The sequence below is a fragment of the Trematomus bernacchii genome, unplaced genomic scaffold (assembly GCF_902827165.1).
Source record: "Trematomus bernacchii unplaced genomic scaffold, fTreBer1.1, whole genome shotgun sequence".
Lineage (NCBI taxonomy): Eukaryota > Metazoa > Chordata > Actinopteri > Perciformes > Nototheniidae > Trematomus > Trematomus bernacchii.
This window is the reverse complement of record NW_022987869.1, coordinates 2,230,065-2,254,537: the sequence shown is the minus strand read 5'-3', so window position 1 is coordinate 2,254,537 and position 24,473 is coordinate 2,230,065. Positions and strand designations below refer to the sequence as shown.

The window sequence follows — 24,473 nt, the reverse complement described above, 5'->3', positions numbered from 1 at the left end:
CTAGTTAGGTAACTGTATGCATTGATATTGTTGATTTAAATTCGCTATGCTCGACGATGCAGACAGCTACGGCCCGTCCACACAGCGTTGAAAGCTTCACCATTCACTTTGAATGGGGTGACGTCACTTTTCGCCGAACTGCATTGTGGGAAGTGAAGCGGAGCTTTGCTGGCGTGGCTCGCTGCAAAAGTTGAGCAATGTTCAACTTTTGAAGCCTCGGCAGAAGCGTCAGCCAATCGAATCATATGCCAGTACAAGCTCTAGCCAATCAAACCGCTGCTTGTGTGTCAGGGGCGGGAGATTCATGTGATTGGTTGTTGATCGAGTTTCAGACACGCCCGCCGGCAAGCTTCAACGCACGCCGCTGTGTGGACGGGCCGTTTACGTCACAGTAGTGTTGAAGAGCAGCGAGCGTACTGTATATGAGATTAACCTCACTATAAGATCTGTGTATCTGAAAAATATGAATCTCACATTTCCAGATGGTCCTAGAAATAACGTTAAAGGGGACCTATCATGCAAAATGCACTTTTGTATGTCTTTTATACATGAATATGTGTCCCCGGTGTTCCAGGGAACTCACCAAGTGTCAGAAAACACAACCCTCTCTATTTTCCTCCATACCCAAATCTAAAAAAAAAGGGGCTGCAACGGATCTGATAAAAACTGATCCAGATTTGAACACTGTCCTGACGTCAGGACGGTGGCGCTACGGCTATTGGGCCAACTCCACCAATCAGGAGGAGACAGCCACGGCCATTGCCGTTCGAAAGCGCTGGAGACGCTGTAGTTCATATGCCAGGCCAGTAGGTGGTGCTGTTCTCACAGAATCTGCCCTTGCTAAAACAGATCTAAAAAATGTCAAATTGAGCAAAATGAGGCATGGCTAAAATGCATGATCTGTTTGGTATTTTGAAGAAAAAAAAAGTATAAATATGCCTTATATAGGTATGGTCCTACACTATATTATTCAAATATAGCATGATAGGTCCACTTTAAGGTAGATATTGCAATATGGTTTGTTGAGCTGGAGTTGATTATTGAAGCTTACTGGTTAACGTTACCATCATAATAAACGAACGAACCCAAACGTTGTTGTTTTTATTAATATTTTTACCAATACTTACTTACTTAATATTGTCTGAAAGCTGAGTTTCTTCCCGTTAAGTGAGTATGACACATTCATAGTTTATTACATGTTAAGAAGCCCTCAGACGCTTTTTCTTGCAAGATGTTGCGTTTTGCCCCCCGCCCGCGGGGCCGTGGGGTTTAACTGGTTAAATTCAAATATAAAATAGGCCAAAACTCTTCAACATGTCACTTTGCTTTCTAAATAAAACAGGTTCACATACAACAATGCTAAAGGATAACATACAGGTCCTGAAATATTGAAGTAAACAAGTGCTCTTTAATAGGGGAATATGACATGCAACAAAGGATGACAGCTGGAACCAACTCAGACATGGCTCTTATTGTGGTTACACCACTTAATCATATAACTGTCCTTCATAGTACAACTTGACATATGTCATGTTTTAGGCTTGTTGTTTTTATATATTGTACATAGACTTATATTAGGTATAAACAGTGACCTGGTTCAAATAGTGACTAAAAGAGTGTAGATGACACATTTTTACTGTTTACAGAGAGGCAACTGATCATTCAAGATAACAATAAAGTCTCCATAAAAGGTAAGTGTAGATGCTGCAAAAGCATCAGTTATGATACAACTGTGTTTCTTCAATAAAAGAAGAGCAAAGAATGACCCTGAAGATAGTGTTGTAGTAAGTATTTTTGCCTTGTGCTTTACCTTTTCTAAATGGTTTCCAATAGCGGTTAATCAGAAACAAGTTTCTGGCACGTCAGGTTTAATTTCCAAAGCTGCTCAACTAACTTTCTCATAAATAACTATTGTGCATTCAGTTTTCTTGCATGTTTTTCCTGCGATTTGTGCACGATCCAGTTTCCAAAATGGTGTCAACAACATGGGTGGTGAATTCAGAAGCTCTACAAAGAACTACACTGAAAATCAGCAATCTCAAAATATAACATGCTTTAACCTGTAGTCCTCAATAGGCGCTTTCACACCGGAGTACTTTTCCCAGTATAGTTTCGAAAATGTGCATTCACACCAAAACAATCCGGAACTAGAACTTAGTTCATGAGAACCTTTTTACCCCCTTTTGAGTCCCTGCTAGAGAGCAGGTACTTTCCTGGGAGAAAAAGGTTCTGATTGGCTGGGCGGATTGCAAACCACGCCCCGTAAAACTCCCAAAAAGTTTTGTGAAGCCGCATTTTATTTGCTCGCATTAACATTATTAGCATTAGCATTAGCCCAGCGCACCAACGGAGAGAGACTAACTTATGGCAACACAAAATAAAACGTGGGAGCGGTGCAGTGATGAGGAGATGTCGGCGTTCTGGCGATTTATTGTTTCCCAAACAGCATCCTCTAAACAAAGTGATGACAAAGATCAGGTGATGACAAAGAAACAGCTCACCTACAGCAACGGCCTCGCCCACTGTGTTCTTTAGAGGTGTTAATGCTCTCGTGAATATCTAAATCTGAAGCTGGGGCAGGACAGATAGGGGGGGGGAAGCCATCGTCTATCACATGAAACACTTGGGCTGAGAGAGTGATTCTCCTGAAAACCATTGACAAAGCGTTTGCATTTACCAAATGGTGTTAACAGACAGTGTTGACATCGTCTTTTATCACACCACACTGGTGTGGGATCAGCAGGGTGATCGGGAGTAACTGTTGGGTTTACCAAATATTTAAATTGACTGCTATATCCATGTGGTATCTCTAGGTCGTCCTCAGACGAGCCCTCCACTTCATGGTTGGCTTTACTATGCTGATTAAGGACTAGGGGGCGCAACTCCTCTCAGTCCTGGTTTTAGTTCAGTGTCCTTCTCCTAGATGGGTTGCCTTCCATGGCTATGAGCCCCATCTGCCCCTGCTATTTGCCCATAGATGGGACAGTCGGTAGCACTTGGTCTTTCCGGGACTTGAACTGGTGACCTTCCAGTTGCCAAGCCAAGTCCCTATGGACTTTCCCCATCAGGAAAGGCAGCAGACTCAAGAAGAGAAAGTGTTCCTCTGGATTTAAAGCCATGAGGTGTGTAGTAGATAAACTGAATGGGGCTTTGGGGGACTCTCCACTACTCTAACCCTAACCCTTCTACACTCAAGGCCCCCAACCCTTATGCCCCTTTCACACCAACGCAACTCCGGTTCAAGCTCCGTGCTAGAGCTTTTCTGGTTCAGAACCGGTTCTTCGGTTTAGCGCCGGCTCTTTTCACACCGCTCAGAGCCCGACTGGTGCTGCCGCTGCTGCGTCATGACGTCACCGTTTACGTCGCTGAGTTTCTCCCCAACGCCGGAGCTCACTTCACAACAACAACGGGCCGGGGACTGCGTTGCTTTTAATCATACGAAGCCAGATTAAATTAAATAACGACTTCTCCAACCTTATACTTTTCTCCAGAGTGCCGTGGTTCATTGTTTATTAATGTGTTTCAGCGGCATTTACCGACCGCTGCAGTGCTGGCCGGCTGCTCTTCAACGGGAGTGTATTCTCCCGTTAGCTCCGGGTTAGCTCACACGGCTCTAAAGTATTCACTGTCTGACTGTCACACAAGCAGCTGATACATATCCCCAGTTCCCCTTAAGTGAATGTGTGTCAGTCTGAATTGACGCTGTTTGGTGTCAGTCTGAATTGACGCTGTTTGGCATCACAACGCTGTTATGAAAGTTTCTCTGGTATAACATGGGTGATGTTAGCATAGCAACCGAAGCTAAACTGACTACTTGCTAAGCAGTTTTCTACAGGCACTTTTTACCGACGTATTTTTCATTATGATTCTACTTGTGATAGTCGGACATGACAACCTGTGCAGCCCATGTATTGATTCCATCCGATAGCTGCTATAATAACAAACGTCTGCCTGCTCTCCACAATGATCAATAACAGCGAACGGATGGTCAAAGTAAGGTACAAATAAACAGAATCACACGAAGCCTGGTTAGTGTTGCCTGACTTTATAAAGTGTGTTTTTTTTAACAAGTGTGTGGTTGCGTTCTAGTCACTTTGCTCAGCACTACTGCTTGTTACAACTTTTATTTGCCGTACTCGCCTTAAGTGTTAGCTCAGGTTAATCTCGCCCCCCTCCGACGTAAGCGTGACGTATGCGGTTCTTGCTTCTAGACGGACAACTTTTTGGTGCTCGAAACGAACCGGATTCCGGAGCTATGACGCTGCTCCGCTGCGGTGTGAACAGGAAAACCCGGTGCTTTTCAAGCACCAGCACCGAACCGGCCCTGAAACACCGTTGGTGTGAAAGGGGTATTAGACATGTTCAGCTTGAAATGCCCCCTTGTACCCTGACAAGGCAACCTTGTAGAGATGTGATGAATTGTACAAATGGAGACATTGCATGCACCTTCAGTCTCCCCTCAAAGGCATTCCGTTTTTGGAATCAGCTGTATACAAGAACGTTTTTCAGAGAAAAGTTCAAACCCAACCTTATTACCGCCTCTTTTAATCATGAACCTGTCAGACGTGATAAATTGTCGATGTGATTGCGCCCTCATAACGCAGGTTTAAGATGTTAGACAACATGAAAAGCACTGTCTGAAGCACACTAATGGCGCTTTTCCACTGCAGGACCTCGCTCGGCTTAGTACGGTATGGCTCACTTTATGCTGCGTTTCCATTACAGTTTAGGAACTGGGGTAGTATCTAGTAACGCAGTGTAGGCGGAGCCGTGACGTCATCTTCAATGCGAAACACAAAACCAACATCAGCCTTTAGCTGTTAGCCCTCAGAGCTCACAGCTCCTCATATTTTACTAACCGGTATCAGTATGTTGTTACTTTGGCATCATTTAGAAACGTGTATTACAATTAAATCACGGTAAAATATGTTCATTTTGTTGTAGTTGCCAGCGATTCTCTCACTAGTTTAGCATACTCAGCCCGGTTGTTGGCCCGAAAAGAACCTCGATTTTGGAGAGCCAGAAAAACTGTGAAAAAGTGCCCGCTAGCCGGAACTACGCCTAGTGGAAACGCAACCAAAAACGGGCCGGGCACGGCACGGCACGCTTAAACCGCGCTGTAGTGGAAATGTGCCATAAGGCAGTCAGAGGGTGTTTCTCAATGTCGAGTACGCTTGCTTGGTAGCACATGTCTTCCGAGTCACTTGCTTCAGAAGCGAGGCAAGAATACTTCCTGGCATTCGGAAAACGAAGAGTGGAACAGGCGAGCAAGTGTGCGTCATATGAGAGGCCCCGCCTTACATTTTCCTCCACAGATTTGGGGAAATTGGTCCGTGCGCAAAGCATTGTGGGGATTTTAAGATCGCAGAGTCTACACATGCGCAGCCTCGAAATGTCTCGCTACGAAGTACGCCGGTCACGGTAGAATTCCAAGTATGCTGGACATTGGAACAGTCCTTCGGCGGCACTCGATGACGTAGTATGCTTGAAATAGTGGCTCTGGAGCAGCTTTACTCGACATTGAGAAACACCCACACTCTGTACCTTAACATGTCCAACCCAAGCCCGACTCACAACGACAGACCATGATGGCTGAGGTGTGAACCCAAACTAGTCTACTGAACTCCCCCAGGGCTTTTAAGTCCTACTCAACTGACCTGACACTGAATGTACCACTCATACTGAGCCATGATTAACAACAGAATGTGTGGAGTTTAAAAAGAATAGAGAATTTAACAAAACACACAAATAAATTAGAGTTTGGAACTTGGACAAAGTCAGAAGTAGACGGATTGAGTACTGGGCTGGCAGGACCCCACACAGCAGGTCATTCAGCAGAGAACCTGCTAAAGTATTAGCATAGATATACACATGTTTGGAACGGTAAAATACACTAATTAGTAGGGAGTTTCTGTCCTCTCATAAAGCTGTAGCTTTCTTGTTAATTTACAAACTCTCACATAGATTCAGATGACGAAATAGTCGATGTACGGTTGTATTTTTCTCGAGTACAGAATTGCTTTGCTTGTGGTCTTTTTTAACATGGTACACATATGGACAGATTCCATATCTGTCCCCAGCATTGCATCAGAGAATATTTGCATAAGGTTGAGCTCCCTTAGCTCCTGAGTCTGTATGTGTGAACGGAACATTCGATTCAGCCGCCTGCTTCATCTAAACTAGAATAGGGATTCATTTCTATCAAAACAAAGATCAATACGTCTTCTGATTACTACCTGATGTCATTCAGATATAAGCATAAAATAATCTAAATGATCAGAGAAGGATATTAGCTGATACCGTTTATGACACATAAGAGGCACTGAATGATTACCTCCCATGTCATCACTGTTCAGACTACTGCAGTGTTGATAACATGCGAGTCACACAAATATAAATGTGTGGCTCAACTCCTTTGACTTTAACAAAGATGCCCAGGACATGCTAACCCTAACCCAAAATTAAGTTATAAATGGAAACGGTTACTTCTATGTATCCTTGAATATCAATAGAATTGTTCCAGTTTGTTGTTGTTTGGCCTTACTATCTTTCATTTTTCATCAAACAAATTGCTCCTGAAAGACAGAAGCATTAGACCAAGTCCACTGACAGATGTTACTAACAGAGTAATAATTATACTGTCTGGCCTAGGTTTTTCTTCCTCACGGTGTGGGATAACCGAGAGGTTTGTTTCCACCTGTCGAATCATCTCTCTACTTTGTGTCTTGACTCATCAGATTAATGTTTCTTTACCTGCAACACTATTTTGAAGATGATAGAAATATAATGCCTACAAAATGGAACCAATAAAAATAAGATCTAAGACTGAATAAACCTGAATTATCATTTAAACATAAATGCAAATCTCACATAGAACTGATCATTTCCGTCGTTCATCACTGTAACATGTAGCTGCTTTAGTAATAAGATGATAAACAGAAAATGTAAATCAGCAAATATATATTTGGTTGGTTTTAAAGAGCCTTATGTGAACAGCAGTTATGCTTGAGAGATAGTTTAGTAATAACTTGATTTAAAAGGTCAGAATTTTACCCATTATTAAATATATTATTAAAGGTCACCTATCATGCTATTTTTAGGCAATAGCATAGGTCTCAGATATATACAAATATATAAAAAACATGTCTATGAAGTGTTTTGCTCAAAATACCAAACAGATCACCCGTTCTAGCCATGCCTCATATCCCTCTATTTCACTTCCTGTTTCAAAAGTGCTGATTTGGGGTATAAAGCTTTATAAAAAAAGGAGGGGGCTGAGCTTATGCGGGAGATTCTACCGCCAGATATTGCGGTGATGAAACGCCATATCATGGATTATCAAGGATTCTTTCTGAAACAGTATGGAGCTCAAAGGCTTTCTCTCTTGCCGGTTATACCACAAGGTGAGTTCCTTTTTATTTCCTGCTTCTTCACACACATGCTCTGTGCAGTACAGGTTAGCTCTGAGTGTTAGCGATGCTAATGTAAACATGCACCGACCATATTACGTCCAAAACAGTCGGGCATTGTTTCTGATAGCAACGTTTCTGATAGGGCCGTGGGTGTAAAGCCAGCCTACATTTCCGATATTACGTCATATCAGACGCAAATCTGGATCAGCTCAGTTGTAGCCCCGTTTTTAGAGATTTGGGTACGGAGGAAAAGAAAGAGAGTTTTATTTTCTGACGCTGCGTGAGTTCCCTGACACACCGGGGACACATATTTATGTATAACAGACATAAAAAAGTGCATTTTGCATGATAGGTCCCCTTTAAATATAGATATTTTATTGGTTTACCATGTTATACAGTTTGGTGACATGTTGAACACTTAACAATGAGTGCTATATAAAGCAGTTCTTTAAAAATGTGCATGGTTTTCAAATTGAGATTTTAGATTCAACATGTGCTCTGAATCCTAAATACTTCAACAAAGCAGAAGTTCTAGCACGTTCTCAGTTGTGCAGCCAACATGTTCTTAGTTCTGAGAAACCGAGAAACAACAGTGACTCCATGGATCCCTTTGATTCAACAGTTAGTAAGAAGCCAGCAGAGGCCTAAAAACCCTCCCACCCCCATCCTGACCGCCAAAGTGGACCAGTCCTGTCAGCTCTCATTGTTAGCCCAGAAGACTGAGTGTGCCCACCGACATCCATGGGGGATGAGACACAAAAAAACTCCTACCTTCTCTCATTCACAAAGCCAGTTGTCTGATTCCCTGGTTGGCAGTGAAGGCCTCTCTGAAGATCTGGGGCTCCTTTTTAAACTCCTTCCTGCAAACTTTGCCGTGATGGTCCTGCCAGTATCTTTCCCTCCCTTACTGCCTCTCTCCCTCTCTCCCTCTCTCTGCTTCTCCCTGATGTCGGGAGGAGTGTGGGGAGAAAGAGTGAGAGACACGAGGAGCAGGAGAGAGAGTGAGCAGGGGGGGGGGGGGGGGCTGTTGGTGGCTAAAAGCAGCTCCAGGATCCATTCACATGTAAATGGCCCAAGAAGCTTCCACTAATCCCCATAGAGGAGAAGGACTCGCCTCCCCCCTCCTCCCCCCAGCTCCTCCCCCCTCCCCCGTCAGAATCATTTACCCGGCCCAGGCTGAGCTGTCAGTCGGTGGGATGGAGGTGCGGGCCGATCCAAGTCACTGACCTATAAAACCAACCACTGGAGATGAATCCATCTTTGATTCCTTAAAGCAGTGGTTCCCAACCTTTTTCAGTCAGGCCCCCCTTGTGGAATTGGAAATATTTTCGAGCCCCCCCTAATCCATTTCCAATACATTACATTACATGTCATTTGTTAGAGGCTTTTATCCAAAGAGAGTTTACATACATTCAGTACTGTGGGCAATCCCCACAGGAGCAATTTGGGGTGAAGTGTCTCAGGGACACAACGACATGCTGACTGCAGTGGGACTCGAACTTGCTATCCCCTGATTTGAAGAGCAGCACACTATCCACTGAGCCACAGCCTCCCAGTTCCCACTGAGATTGGTATAATTCATTTGTATATAGTTGTACAAACATTACATTTTCTCTGCTAATAATAACAAGACAAAAATATCCAATTATAATTTTATATTTGATTATGGATTGAACATGAACAAAAGTGCTTGTATTGGCAGATGATCCAGTGCCACTGTGAAATAATGAGGCCTAATTGAAACAATTACAAATACTGCTTATCGATCCGGTTCTTTAACAGTATTTTTATTATAGGTTACTTTTGTTCTTTTTTAGGGGAAAAACTAAACAAATTAGAAACAGAATTCACATTGATTCATTTGATGTATAGTGTGGATTATGGGCTGCTAGCACACATACCATACCTGCAGTGGTGGTAGCAAGTAGATTACTCAAGTACTGTACTTATATTGAGGTACTTAAGTATTTCCACTTTTGCTTCTTTGTAATTCTACTCCACTACAGTTCAGAGGTAAATGGTGTACTTTTACTCCACTACATGTATCTAATACATTTAGTTACTTTACAGATGTGGATGAATGATGTGGAATATAATCAACTCTTAAATCAGACTTTAGTTACACCTGGAGTAAATTCACAAGCTACCCTGCAGTATACTACTTTTACTTAAGTAGGCCTACTTGATCTGAGTACTTCTCCCACCTTACACGTAATTGGGGCAACAGAACTCCGAGTTAAGGAAGTTGAAAACGGTGCATTTCTCCGAATAAATATGATGCCTTTTGGCCAGCTGATGGACACATTGCTCGTGTTTCCGCGAAAATACTTATGGCAAACGAGCATTGACCACATCGAGCTCTGTAGATTAGATTGTCACTTTTGAACGCTATGTTCTCCACCGGCGGATCTCTGTGTGCACGGCGCTGCAGCGAGTCTGTGAGGGAGCTTCCCCGCCCCCCACACAGACGAGAGAGAGAGAGAGAGAGAGAGAGAGAGAGAGAGAGAGAGAGAGAGAGAGAGAGAGAGAGAGAGAGAGAGAGAGAGAGAGAGAGAGATTTGTTGATTTGGGCATTATAGCTGAAAGGCTTGTCGTGGGCTCGTCCACTTTTCTTTTAACTGCCGGTTGTGTTAAAAATGTGTCAATTTGATTGATTTTACGAGCAAACAATGTTTGTTTACAACTTCTTCCCAAGCTCCACGTGCCCCCGCTGCAATAGCGCTGCGCCCCCCACAGGGGGCGCGCCCCCCAGGTTGGAAACCACTGCCTTAAAGAGACATTGTCGGGGTACATGATTGTCCCAGACTTTATCACTTTCTTCTTTCTCTTTATCGAGACCTTTCTAAATACAAAGTCAGCCCACTATCACCTTAAGACTATATCAAGGATCAAAGGACTTACATCTCAGCAGGATATGGAAAACGTGTCAATGCATTCATCTTCAGCCGTCTGGACTACTGTGTGTCTTTGCAGGGCTTACTGAAAAATCAATGAGATAACTGCAGCTGACTCAGAACGCTGCTGCTACTTATTTCCACTGAAATAAGTTCAGGTTCTGGCTCGTGCTCGTGCTGGGGCTAAAATCTGTAAACAGTGTCTTCTTATTATCTTCCCATCAATCTGTTGATGAAAACACTGATAAGAGTATCTGGGTTCTGCCTCTGACACATACAGGCTTTCACAACATGGGACTGCTGGGGGTGTTTGGAATGTATGCAGCCTGAGGAGAACACCTGCAGACACTTCTGAACGTTTTTACAGAAATAATCATTTTCAGTCTGTTGTTTTACTTACTGCAACGTGTAATCATAATGATTTCACCAATAGATGCAGAAATTCAACAAACCAAATATACAAATATATAATACTTATCACTGCCAACATCACTGCTATTCTACCTGCTCCTGCAGAGACACTCTCTACAACATCAGGAGGGTACGTCCGCTATGTCCCAGAAGGCTGTCCAGGCTCTGGTCTTCTCACGTCTCGACTCCTCCTGACTGGTCTACCTGTGCCGTCTGACCTGTACATCAACGACTGGTCTTCATCCTTCCTAAGTTCTTCCTCACTACACCACTCCTCCGCTCCTTTCACTGGCTGCCAGTGGCTGTCTGAATCAAATGTAAGACACTGGTGCTGGCCTACCATGCTGTGAATGGACCAGGCCCTTCCTACATCCAGGGCATGGTAAAACCACACACTCCAGCAAGTTCACTTCACTCTGCATCAGCCAATCAATCAGCCGTCAACCGAAAAACACACCTCATCTTCTGTATCAGACTGAGAACCCGCCTGTTTCCATGGCACCTTGGCCCAATAAAAGCTAATGCAGCAGCACGTACAATGGTTTGTCCAATTGGAAGCTAATATCGTCTGGATAAAAGTGTCAGCTAAAAGAAATGTAATGTGATGTGTATTTACGTAAACAGAATGTTTGACAAAAGTGGAATTGTTCGTTATGAACATGTATCTTCCTGTTCAGCCAACAGAGCTCTCAGCTCGTCTTATGAAACTTGGTACTGGGTGAAATGAGTTCAGAGATAGTATGAACATTGACCCATGAAGCACCTGTTTGCTGCATTCATGCTCTTATAACATTCATGAATGTCTCATTGTTCCTGCAGAAGGCTTGAGCAAATGGAAAATGTTTATCACAGAAGATGCATATATCACGTATGCATCCGCCAAAATACAATGTTATAATATAATATACATGTAGCCAAATATACTTTACTTTAAATAATTAAATATACTTTAATAATTGTTACTATTTTAAATGTATCATCAGGCATAAATAACTTCTATATTGAAGTACAATTAGCAAATCCTTAGTTTTTAAAGGTTTATATAAATCATTTTTATTATAATTGATCTTTTATCCGGCATTTTCCTTTAACGTGTGTTTGTATATATATATCTTTGTTTTATCTTGTATTTGTACTGCATATTTTTACTTCAACTTGTTATGTATATATGTATATGTATTGTATTATTTATTTTGTTCTTGGTTATTTATTATTTATGTTTTGTATTCATTCAAAAATTGAACAAAACCCAGTTTTCCCCAGGACTAACAAAGTATTCTTAAAGTTAATCAACAGAACTCATACAAAATCACTTCAACTGAAAAATGTTAGAATGCTTTTATGTCCTGTTGTCCAACTGAAAAAGGAAAAGAAAACAGATACAAATCTGTCTATAGTCAAAAGAGACAGAGAAAGGAATGTGCAAAGTGTCACGTGTCAGAGTAGAACATTGAAGAAGTGTGTATTATGAAAATTATTTCTGTGTTTTTCCCACCAGCGGCTGCATAATACTCAGACTCACACGAATAAAAGTGTCTGAGTGGAGCACACAGTGTTGTGAGCGGAAGCATTTGATCTGATATAAAGATAAATCTGGTGGAGTGAAACACTTCAGTTTAATTCTATTGAGGACACATTTTTTTGGCGAACTGATTTATGTTTGAAGATTGTTTCACCACTCCCTTCGGTTACTATCACAGCGAGATTTGTTGATAAGACACTGGATACGCCTTTGGTAAACTACAGGAGCTGGTTCTGAATCCTGCCATGTGACCTGCATCATCTGTGAGACTCGACAAATAATATCAGCCAGTCATCAGGTTAGCATTCTGCAAAATTCTGTCTATAATGTATTATACAAATACATACAGTATATAGCAATGTATAATGATAGATACAAACACTGATGAATATTGGACAGGCTTTATAGAAACAATCATAACTCATTACACATTACAATAGGGTATAGTAAGGTTGGACATTAAAGAAAGCTAAAACCTCCTCATCGTCACTCACTGTCAGTGTTTTAGACAAGGATCATAGAGCAGAGATATAATGCATTATAATATTTTTTACAATGTATTATAATCACTGTAATAATGAATTACAGTGTTTTTTAGGTTACTGTTATTTGGCATCGTTGCTTAAAGTAATATCATTAGCTATAGACAGATGTTATTCATTCACTTAGCTTGTTAGACAACTCATTGCTTTCTTTTATTAAAGTGTAAAATAGTGTTAAGTATGTGCAGCTGACTTTGCAGCCTATCATTTAGAACATCTTTGTGATGAGCATCTTTTACAATAATCAGGATGATTATAGTGATGCATTTAATGTTTGTTAGGAAACCGAGAAGATGTCACTATTGGATGTTCTTGTCACACTGAAGTCAAAGTGAGCTGATGAACCTCAGGAACAGGAAGCTGTGATACAACTCAGAACATCTGTTAAAAGGGAAAGCGTCTCCCGGATGTGACTCAAAGGTTATCTCCAGTTATTCTATATTTCTAACCTTATTGCTAAAAGGTCCAATGTGAAGAAACTCTTAATTCATTGATACGACTTAATGTACAAGCATTATGTGTGTCTCTTTATTTGTATCTATTAATCTAGTTTTTGTTTTATTTTGTTTTGTGTAATTATTATTACATTTTGAGTTCATTTTCTTCATACTCATTGTTTTACTTTGACATGTGTACGTAATCACATTTCTTATTATTAGACTGTCTTTTAAAGCACTTTGAATCCACTATCCAGCATGTAAGGTTCCATCAGTGGCGAGCCGTGACCTTTATACCTAGGCCCTCTGACCCCACCCCTTCCCTCGGAAAAAAAAGAAGAGTTATTACGTCACAGCGTATACTTCAGCGCAATATCACAACAACGGCCCGGGGTGCAAAACAAGATCTTATCTTAGCTATCTCTTATATTTAGTGGAGGAAAACAATTATGACATCAGTTATGACATCACTTACACGACACGGATTTGTAGTCTTTCAAGTTGCGTATTTTTCATAGTCTTATATTTCAACAGTTTACGACAAACTGTGACTTTTTTGACATGGAAATTATTTTTTAAGATTGACAAACATCATATGTGTAATTCATGGCACAATTCAAACGGGATCGAAAGATACGTTTTCTCTCTCCATTGACTTCAATACATAATTTTTCCGAAATAAGGTCCCATGAGGTCCACCGGAAAGGGAGGGACTTCGCCTCGCTATAACACACATGCATCAACTTCACAGCGGGCGGAACTTGTCATAAAGTCCGCGAAAATAAAGCCCACCCATTTAGAGGGAAGATATGATTGGTCAATTGTACTGTCATTTGACATTACTCTCTCATTGAGTTACTAGCCCTCTGTGAATGTACAGCAGGACCACCAATCAGCTCCTCTCTTCACAGTAACTTGCAGAGACGGCTAAAGGAGCTTCTTTCATTTAACCCTTCACATTCCAACAGAAACTGAATAGGCAGATTCGAAGGATTTATTTATTTGGAAATGTTATTTTAAATACAATTAAATGGAGTTATTTTGGTAAAACTAATGAAAAATATAACAACACATTTTTTTTTTTTTTAATGTTTTCAAATATAATTGTTTAGAATATATTAGGCCCTCAGAGAGGGCCTAGAGGGCCCTGACGGCTCACCACTGGGTTCTATAATACTGAAGTTTGAAAGATTGAGTGAAATACGATTTATAAAATCTGTAAAGACACGTTCTCTGAAGTATGGCAGATGAACCGGTGTCTGAGGAGGAGCCTGACCTCACAGGAGACAGTGTATTAATCCAACGCTAACAAATAGTCCTCAACAAATGATCTATTTCCTTCTGTTTGATTAAAAAGCATGCAGTGAGAAATGCTTAAAGCTTTTTGTGCAGAAATATGAATGGAAAGTTTATGGTCATTCTTTTTTAAATAGGACGTTGAAAAACTCAGCATCCGGAAAGCTGAGTAATAAACTGTGCAGTAAAAACGGATTAACCTGACACTACAACTAAACCACAAAGAACACGCTCATATGAATATTTCTTAACTATGAAATTAATTAGCTAAAGTAAAACACATTTGTAACACATTTGTAGTATTTTTACACAGTGGTTATAGTTAAGAAGTACTCACGGCAAAGTACTAATACCACAGTGTAAAAATACTCCATTGCAAATATTTCTGACTTAAGTAAGAGTACAAAAGTATTTGCAACCACACAAACTTAAAGCAACAACCCAAAACAAAAAGTACTCATTATTCATAATGTCCCATTTCAGAATAATATATATAATATCATTGGATTAGAATAAGGGTTCCAATATTGTATAAATCCTTTTTTATTTTGAAAGGTAAAGATGGAGCTAACATGAATGACTTTTTACTAACAGATATCTCAATCCATAACAATATCATCATCCAGCATCATAATTCATCAGATGATTTATATTTTTGCCTTAATAATATCAACCTACAAAGTAACTAACACTTTTTAAAGTAAAAAGTAACACATTTCAAAATGTAGTGGGGAAGAATTAAGATTTAGCATAAAATGGAAATGGTCAAGTAAATTACTAGTACATCAAAACTGTACTTCAGTACAGTACTTGAGTACATTTACATTTATTTTCTAACACTGTCAGTAACTATTTATTTTCAGTTTTGTAGTATAGTTATATGTTAAATTAAATAGTATCTCTGTTCCCTGTGCTAGGATGCCAACACACTCACAGCTGACAAGCATGCAAACTAGTTTTCACATGTTCAGATGTTCAGTGCCAGCCTGAAACACCTCCACAGAACAACAAGACGGACAGACATGAAAAGACCCCGGCTGATATATCAGAGACTGAGGAGTGTAAAGCTGTTAAAGGTCTGAAAACAGGAAGGAGAGCTGTTCTTTACCTGGTGTGGAGACACAGCCGGCAGCAGTGACACACTACGACTCGACAGGATGTCATATCACTGCCTGTGTGTGTGTGGAGGGGCGTGGCACTGTGTGTGTGTGTGTGTGTGTGTGTGTGTGTGTAAGTGTGTAAGTGTGTCAGAGGATGATGCATTTCCTGCCCTGTGGGGGAAACTGTTTCCTGGTTATATCTTCTGCTGGCTGTTTAACTCAATAACAACAGACTGTTAGATGACAACTCAATGTATATTTCCTTCTGTTTATTTCACTGTGTGTTATTGATCCATGCAGGCTCTGTAAACAGAAAACATCTGGCACCTATCTGGCTCTTTAACATAGTAAAAGCCCTATTGTGCTGATGTTCAGGATCATATCAGTATGTAGTGTCTCTACTTTAAAGAGTCCTCTCCTGCTGATGTTCAGGTGTATATCAGTATGTAGTGTCTCTACTTTAAAGAGTCCTCTCCTGCTGATGTCCAGGTGTATATCAGTATGTAGTGTCTCTACTTTAAAGAGTCCTCTCCTGCTGATGTTCAGGTGTATATCAGTATGTAGTGTCTCTACTTTAAAGAGTCCTCTCCTGCTGATGTTCAGGTGTATATCAGTAGTGTCTCTACTTTAAAGAGTCCTCTCCTGCTGATGTTCAGGTGTATATCAGTATGTAGTGTCTCTACTTTAAAGAGTCCTCTCCTGCTGATGTTCAGGTGTATATCAGTATGTAGTGTCTCTACTTTAAAGAGTCCTCTCCTGCTGATGTTCAGGTGTATATCAGTAGTGTCTCTACTTTAAAGAGTCCTCTCCTGCTGATGTTCAGGTGTATATCAGTATGTAGTGTCTCTACTTTAAAGAGTCCTCTCCTGCTGATGTTCAGGTGTATATCAGTATGTAGTGTCTCGACTGTGACATGTCTCCATGCTTTAATGTTCAAAAGCTCTTTTCTCATACTGCCTGTGCTGCAGCACCTCTTTTCACCCTCTGTCTGAAACCAGAGCCCAGTCTGCTCTGATTGGTTAGCTGGCCGGCTTTGTTGTGATTGGTCAATCGCTTAGAGATGTCCCGCCCCTTAGCCTATCACGTACAATTTGTTGGAGTGCTAGCCAATAGAGTGGTGCAGTGACGAGTCCTAAAACCCGGAAGTGAGTTAGCATTTTACCACTACTGGTTCCCTCGTCTGAGAGCCTATGGGATTTCTCCATAGGATTTAGGAAAATAGCTGGAAATAAGGTCTGTGGTTGACACACATTTAAGAGACAGATCACGTTTTGTTCTACGACATTAAATACATCATCAGTGACCCCACTGGTGATTTTTTAAGAGTTTACGTGTCTGAAAAACGATGGTTGTCAACAAGTGGCTGAATAGGACTACAGAAGTTGTCGAGGACGTTGTACGTCATTACGCCGAACACGTAAACACTCCCGCTAAGTTTGTTTGCCCCTGTTCTGACGTGGCGTGACGTTGAAGTCGGGTGACCCTGCTGTACTCGGCTGTAGTTAGTTTATAGCATAACGTTAGCATTTTGCTTCTGGCGATTAGATTTATTACATTACATTACATTACATGTTACATGTTAGACGCTTTTATCCGAAGCGACTTACATACTCAATACTGTGGACAATCCCCACAGGAGCAATTTGGGGTGAAGTGTCTCAGGGACACAACGATATGCTGACTGCAGTGGGGTTTGAACCTGTGCTCCCCTGATCCGAACCCTAACGCATTAAACCACTGCGCTACAGCCTCCCACATTTATGGGAATTTATGATTAGAAAATTATAAAAGTAGGGTAGACATGTGGCTGAACAAAACGTGCATTTATCAAACAGGTTCGTTTTCCAGAGACCATATTTCGAGCTATTTTCCAAAATCCTATGGAGGAATCCCATTGCTTTTTTGTCTTCCATGCACAGCTTACTTCCGGGTAAATACGTCATCCCTGCACCACTCTATAGAAGCGTGAGTGTTACATAGTGATGTCAGTATGTTACAGAAGTAAACAAAGGAGTCCAATGGAGGCGTTTGTTTCAGGCAGGGGGGGGGTGGGGTGGATTTGTGTGGGAGAGAAACAGATTTTAGCCTTTGTAGACCATACAAAGCCTTTGGATTGCAGTTGGTTCAACTTGCGTCTCATATGCTAACCAGTTTGGACTTTCACCGCTCAGAGTCCTGTTTACATCGCTGATATTCTCAGATACTAGCATGAATTTCGCACACAATAACAACAATGGCAGAATGCGTCGAGCTGTGCTCATGTTGCTCTTATTCTTGTGGAGCCAGATTAAATTGAAGAACAACTTTATACTCAGCTCCGGAGTGACATTGCTAATGGTTTGTCACCATGACTCAGCATTTGACAGTCGATGGAGCTGGCTCCACCGGAGTTTAGCATATAGTGTTAATTTCGTTGACTAAAACTATGACGAAATATGTTCGTCAACGACCTTTTTTTCCATGACTAAAACGAGACGATGACGAGACGGCACCGACAGCAGTAAACAATAACTGTAACGAAATCATCATGCATTATCGTTGACGAGAAGTGACGAAACGAAAATGTAGTTTACTAAATAAAAACTATGCCAAAATCTCTCTTTACTTTCGTTGACGAAAAATGAGGAGACGAAATATTATCAAAGATAACGTTACATCTCTGAAAGTCAGTTTTTCTCCCAGCAGTTCCATTTCCGGTGCTGCGGCTGGGCAGCAGCTGTGTGTCTGTGCTGCGCGCGGCGGCACATTTGAATTACACCGGGCAGCGGCACAATATGAACTGTCAGGAAGACTCGGGTCTAACTCATGGTCTAACTAACAACTAACAACTAAAAAAAAAAATGGCAACAACAGGGCTTGGGAGCAGTGGTCGCGTTAACCGAATATATACCCCCCCCCCCGTCAGCGCGAGTGAGTGACGACTCGAGTTGTGTACAGACTGACAACGAAAACGTCTAAAGCCACCACTGCTTGGGAGAAAGAAACGATGTGATATTTGGGCCCATTTTCGCTACAATGAGGCTGAGAAAAAAAGCGAATGCATTGTTTTATCAGAAGGGAAGCAATGTAGCCTTAACACAGCTGGTAAAAACACCACAAACCTGACCAGATACTCTCTGCAAAGCTGCATTCTTAATCATTCAACCTGTGTTTTTCATCAAATAAGGACAAGATATAACCTTATTGTGAAATAAGTTTGACTAAATGACAAATTATTGGTTTTGGCTAGACTAATTTGACTGAAATGTTCTATATAATCTGATGACAAAAAAAGACTCAACCGTTTTCATTGACAAAAAGTAGACTCAAATAATTAGTTTTCTTTGACTAAAATAAGACTAAAATGCTCAGACTTTTAGTCGATTAAAACTTGACTAAATAAAAACAGGATGAAGGTGACTAAGTATGACTAAAACTAAAAAGGAAATTTAACACAGGACTAAGACTAAAACTAAATAAAAAAATAGCTGAACACTATTAGCATACTGTTAGCATACTGCTAGCTGCCACTGGAAGGTAGTAATCCACTGTCTGATGGTCGCACAAGTAATCTCCCCTGATGCTTATTTCCTCATAAGTGAATATTTGTTCAGTTTTACCACAGTGTTTGGCATCACAGCACAGTAAATGAAGTTTCTCGTATCACATGGATGCTGTTAGCATAGCCTCCGAAGCCGGTCTGGCTATCTCAACTACTGCTATCATTGTGGCATAAGCTGTTTTCTACCGGCATATTTGACCCACGTATTTTGCTCTTTGATCTTAATTGTGAAAGTCTGACATGCCTAATTATGTAGCCCAAGTATTGACTACACCTGATAGTCAGGAAAATAATTAAAAAACCTCACAGACGGCTTATTTGGTGCTGAAGTGGTGAACTGCTCTCCAAAACAGGCAGTGATAGCGAGCGGGTGGTCATTAAATTATGGTGAAAAAAAATTCACATGTATGCCTGGCTAATGTTCTTATTCTTTTTCACTGTATATATGGGCATGGGAGTATTCTTATTAGATAAAAAACGTGACACAATCCTTAAATCAAGGTTAAGCTTGTTTCCCATTATTGAAATCTGAATAAGTGAAAAGCAGCACAGTTTGTCCCCGTCTCTTTCCCTCCTGTCCTCAGTGTGCTGCCTCTGCTGAACTGACCATGTAAACACATGTTCAGTGTTTGTCCCACAGTTCTTTTGTCTTCCCATAAATGACATGATGATGGAGGGACTTTGTTAACTGAACCCTGAGGTGACAGCAGTCCAACATCACCCACATTATACGATTCCCAGACACTTCACATTCCCATCCCACTCCTTCATCCCACTCTTTAGAAATACAGCTGTTGAATGAACATCTCCTGTATGATCCTGACATTCAATAGCCACTGAATAATATGTGTGTTAACCCAGATACCCGGTAGTTTAATCTAGGTAACTGCAATGATTGATTCAACTATTACATACATATTTAGGGAAGCCACATTTCAAGCTAACAGCTATTTCACGCTGGAAGATGTTGAGCTACAGCAAAGTTAGGAAGATTGGTTAACTAAAGCTACTTAGAAACATTTTTCAAACTGCTTTGTAAAACCATTTAACTAATTAACAATATAGATTTGAAACACTATTAACAAAATAGCATGCAAAAAGGTCATATGCCAAAGAAAAATGACACTCAGCTGAGAAGATAGTTGGGGTCAGAGTTGAACACATTTTCAGGGCTCAGAACCGCTGCAGTGGAAACATTAAAAATACTGGTTTTTGTTGGTCATTAAATAAATGCTTGCTTTGAATAATTCAACACAAAAACTGATAAATGATAATATACACACACAGTTTGCTGACACACAAAGGTGAGTAAAGGAATGTGAAGTGTGTGCCTCCTTGCGAGGCTGTGAGGTAGAGCAGGACTCTGTTGATGGCATTAGTAAAACTGTAGTGACGTCATTAACAGCTATAGAAGAAGTAGTAATGTGATTGGGCGGCGCTACAATGGAATTCTAGTACAGTCATTGAAAGTTAGAGTAGAACTGCAGTAATGTCATTGAGTTGTAAAGTAGAACTCTAGTCTGGGCGGAGGTAGAGCGGATGTCCACTAATCAGATGGTTCAATCCCCAACCTCTGCAGTCGTTTTTTATCAATATATATTATTTTTGTATGTTTCGTAAATTGAACTGTCGAGGAACTTGCGATCTAAGTTTTCCATACATTACATAATTACACCATAGTTGTGTATATATTATGACAATAAACCTTTGAATCTTGAATCAGTCAACGTGTCTAAGTGTCCTTGGTGAGATACTAAAACCCAAATTGTTCGCTCGGTGAGTGAATGTTATCACTTCTGATGAGCAGCTGGCTGTATGCCTCTGTTTGATTGACTTGTACATGCAGAAGTGGTTTGATTGCTTGAGCAAATACTGGAAAAGCTATATATCAATGCTTACCATTTAGATCTTAACAAACTGTATTTCATACTTACAGTATGTCAGTGTGCGATGATTCTATGCATTGATAATTGGGTATTTTATAGCCTATTGTTTTTACTTACATGTAACGGTTAGGAGACAGGTAATAATGATTACAGCAGTCACTCTTATATCACTGTGGTGGAAAAGCCTGTGGGACATAATGAAGAGCCCAGTAGTGAGACCCACTGCTCCACAGGATGATGGTGCCTCCCCCAAGTGGTGAGAAGGTGCACACACACACACACACACACACACACACACACACACACACACACACACACACACACACACACACACACACACACACACACACACACACACACACACACACACACACACACACACACACACACACACACACACAACCTGAGCAATAACAGTTTATGGCGAGTACGGCAAATGGAAGTTGTAACAAGAAGTAGCGCTGACCAAAGTGACTAGAACATTTATTAAAAAAAACACACTTTATAAAGTCAGGCAACACTAACCAGGCTTCGTGTGATTCTGTTTATTTGTACCTTACATTGACCATCCGTTCGCTGTCATTGATCATTGTGGAGAGCAGGCAGACATTTTGTATTATAGCAGCTATCGGATGGAATCAATACATGGGCTGCACAGGTTGTCATGTCCGACTATCACAATCACTGCAGCGGTCGGTAAATGCCGCTGAAACACATTAATAAACCATGAACCACGGCACTCTGGAGAAAAGTATAAGGGTTGAGAAGTGGTTATTTAATTTAATCTGGCTTCGTATGATTAAAGGCAAGGAGATACATGCTTGGCTGTCTTTCATATTTTTACTTGTTCTACTCATACCATATTTAAATGTGCCTGTAATTTGTTTTATGATGAACTGATTCAAGGCCAAATCGGCGAACACGTTGGTCTAATGAATAAATGGTTTGATAGGGTTGACAAAGTTTAACCTCATCCTTGGAAGTAGGTGAAGCTGTGATGGAGACTGATATGACGACATGTGTATGTATTGAACACATACATACACATGTACTGGCTTTTTTGATAGCCAGTATAAAAAAAAGGGCTTATGCTACTGAAGCAGGATTGGTATGCTAGTATGCTATTCAAAACAGTTTATGTCACAATGATAACAACAGGTAGTCATTTGAAGTGTGGTGAAAAATGAATATCATGTCACATGTGCCTGGTTAAGGTTCCGCTGTGATTAGGATATTTAATGTATGATCATGATTTTGCTCTACTGTTTTTTTCTACTGCTGCAACAACCATCAGCACTGCTCTCCATGACAGGGAATCATAAAAATGATTGACTTCCTGTAACATGTTCATGTGTTCATGGCCACCTGCATGAATGTATAAAGTGGGTGGGGGTGTGTACTGCTGTGAACCAAGCTTTTTTTACACCTAAATCACTTTGCTACTAGATTTCTACTAATAAAAATGAAGGTCCTGGGAAATTTGACAAAGCTTTAGAATCCTGTATTATGCAAGAATAAAAAATGTTTACACAGTTGCTGAGTTTATCTCTCAGCCATGCTGCGAACCAAAACTCACTGGAACACACCTGGACTGTGTGATCCTGTAGGAATGTCTCTATTTAATTGAGATTACCCATTTAGAAGTAAGAGACATTTTTCGGCTAGTGTACGGCTATCGAGTTTCTCTTAATGAGCTCTTCATTTCTGTTTTGCATCTAGACATACTTAATGTCATTCAAACATGCACACTTCCACACGTCTATGCAAGTATTCACAACAAATATGTGTAGATCGAGTGTCTAAGGTGTTCATTTGAAACCAACACATCAACAGGGTTTCTTTTTTATAGGAATAGTTTAGCAACCACAGTCACAGAATGTCCTGCCTGGAGACAGGTCTGGCATTCTATTGAAGTCAATGGGTCCAAAGCCTGCTGGGATATGCTTCATTCTACTTGTGACAATGAAGCAACACATGAACAAGTCCATCACAGGGAGGAACCCTGTGCCCAGAATCAGAATGCACTGAGGGGCTTCAGTTAAATGTGCAGACCAGGTAAACAAGTTTAGCTTTTAACACATTACTTATACACACAAAACCACTGCAAGTCCAAACATACCAAATCTGGCTGTCCTTTGCAAATAAGCAACATTTTTCACAGCCACCTTAGAACCCATACAGAGGGAATAATACATATTTAAAGAGGCCCTATTCTGCTTGTTGGGGGCTTTCCCTTTCCCTGTCGTGTGTTCTATAGGTTTTTGTGCATGTAAATGGTCTGCAAAGGTTAAAATCCCTGTGTTCCTTTCTTTCCCACAAACATCAGCAGGAGAGGACTCTTTAAAGTAGAGACACTACATACTGATATACACCTGAACATCAGCAGGAGAGGACTCTTTAAAGTAGAGACACTACATACTGATATACACCTGAACATCAGCAGGAGAGGACTCTTTAAAGTAGAGACACTACATACTGATATACACCTGAACATCAGCAGGAGAGGACTCTTTAAAGTAGAGACACTACATACTGATATACACCTGAACATCAGCAGGAGAGGACTCTTTTAAAGTAGAGACACTACATACTGATATACACCTGAACATCAGCAGGAGAGGACTCTTTAAAGTAGAGACACTACATACTGATATACACCTGAACATCAGCAGGAGAAGGACTCTTTAAAGTAGAGACACTACATACTGATATACACCCTGAACATCAGCAGGAGAGGACTCTTTAAAGTAGAGACACTACATACTGATATACACCTGAACATCAGCAGGAGAGGACTCTTTAAAGTAGAGACACTACATACTGATATACACCTGAACATCAGCAGGAGAGGACTCTTTAAAGTAGAGACACTTCTTCTACAGCTAATTTAATATGTTTGACAGTTCTTATCTCTAAGTATTTACCTTAATAGTTACAACGTATCATCAGCCACAAAATAACCTCTCTTGCTGCTTTCTACATAGAATAGATAGAATTAAAGGATGAAACCCTCTTTAATGGTCACACATACATGCACACAGCACACACAGTGAAATTTGACCTCTGCATTTAACCAATCCTAGTTCTAGGAGCAGTGGGTAGCTATTGTACAGCGCCCGGGGAGCAATGGGGAGTGGGGGGGGCGCACACTCCATAATAAGGTCTGTTCAGGGACTTGAACCAGCGACCCTACGGCTCTCAGCAAGCCCCTACTGACTGAGCCACTGCCGGTAGGTACTACATGCTTCAACATCTTCGGAGAAACACACCTAGCTGAAATTCACCGAGCTGTATTCAATGTCTCTAGCAAGTCACATGTCTACCCCCAGTAGGATTTGTCCAACACTTAATAGCTCTCAGGCCTATTCTGCCCTGCATGCATATTTGTAATTTTCCTCTGCACATGTAGGACATTCTTGCAGAACTCTGCAT

At 40.9% G+C, this 24,473-nt stretch overlaps 1 protein-coding gene across 2 annotated transcripts in view; it reads right to left on the bottom strand.

Moving 5' to 3' along the window:
- The window catches only part of sept12 (septin 12), a 100,997-nt gene that overhangs the window by 20,189 nt on the left and 56,335 nt on the right, over window positions 1–24,473 (bottom strand). The window contains exon 1 of one of the 2 annotated variants that reach the window (XM_034113621.1): window positions 15,623–15,709. The exons of the other annotated variant lie outside the window; for it this stretch is intronic. The gene's annotated coding sequence lies outside the window, so the exon portion shown is untranslated. Of the gene's footprint in view, window positions 1–15,622; window positions 15,710–24,473 lie in introns of those variants that run through there. 2 annotated transcript variants of the gene reach the window in all.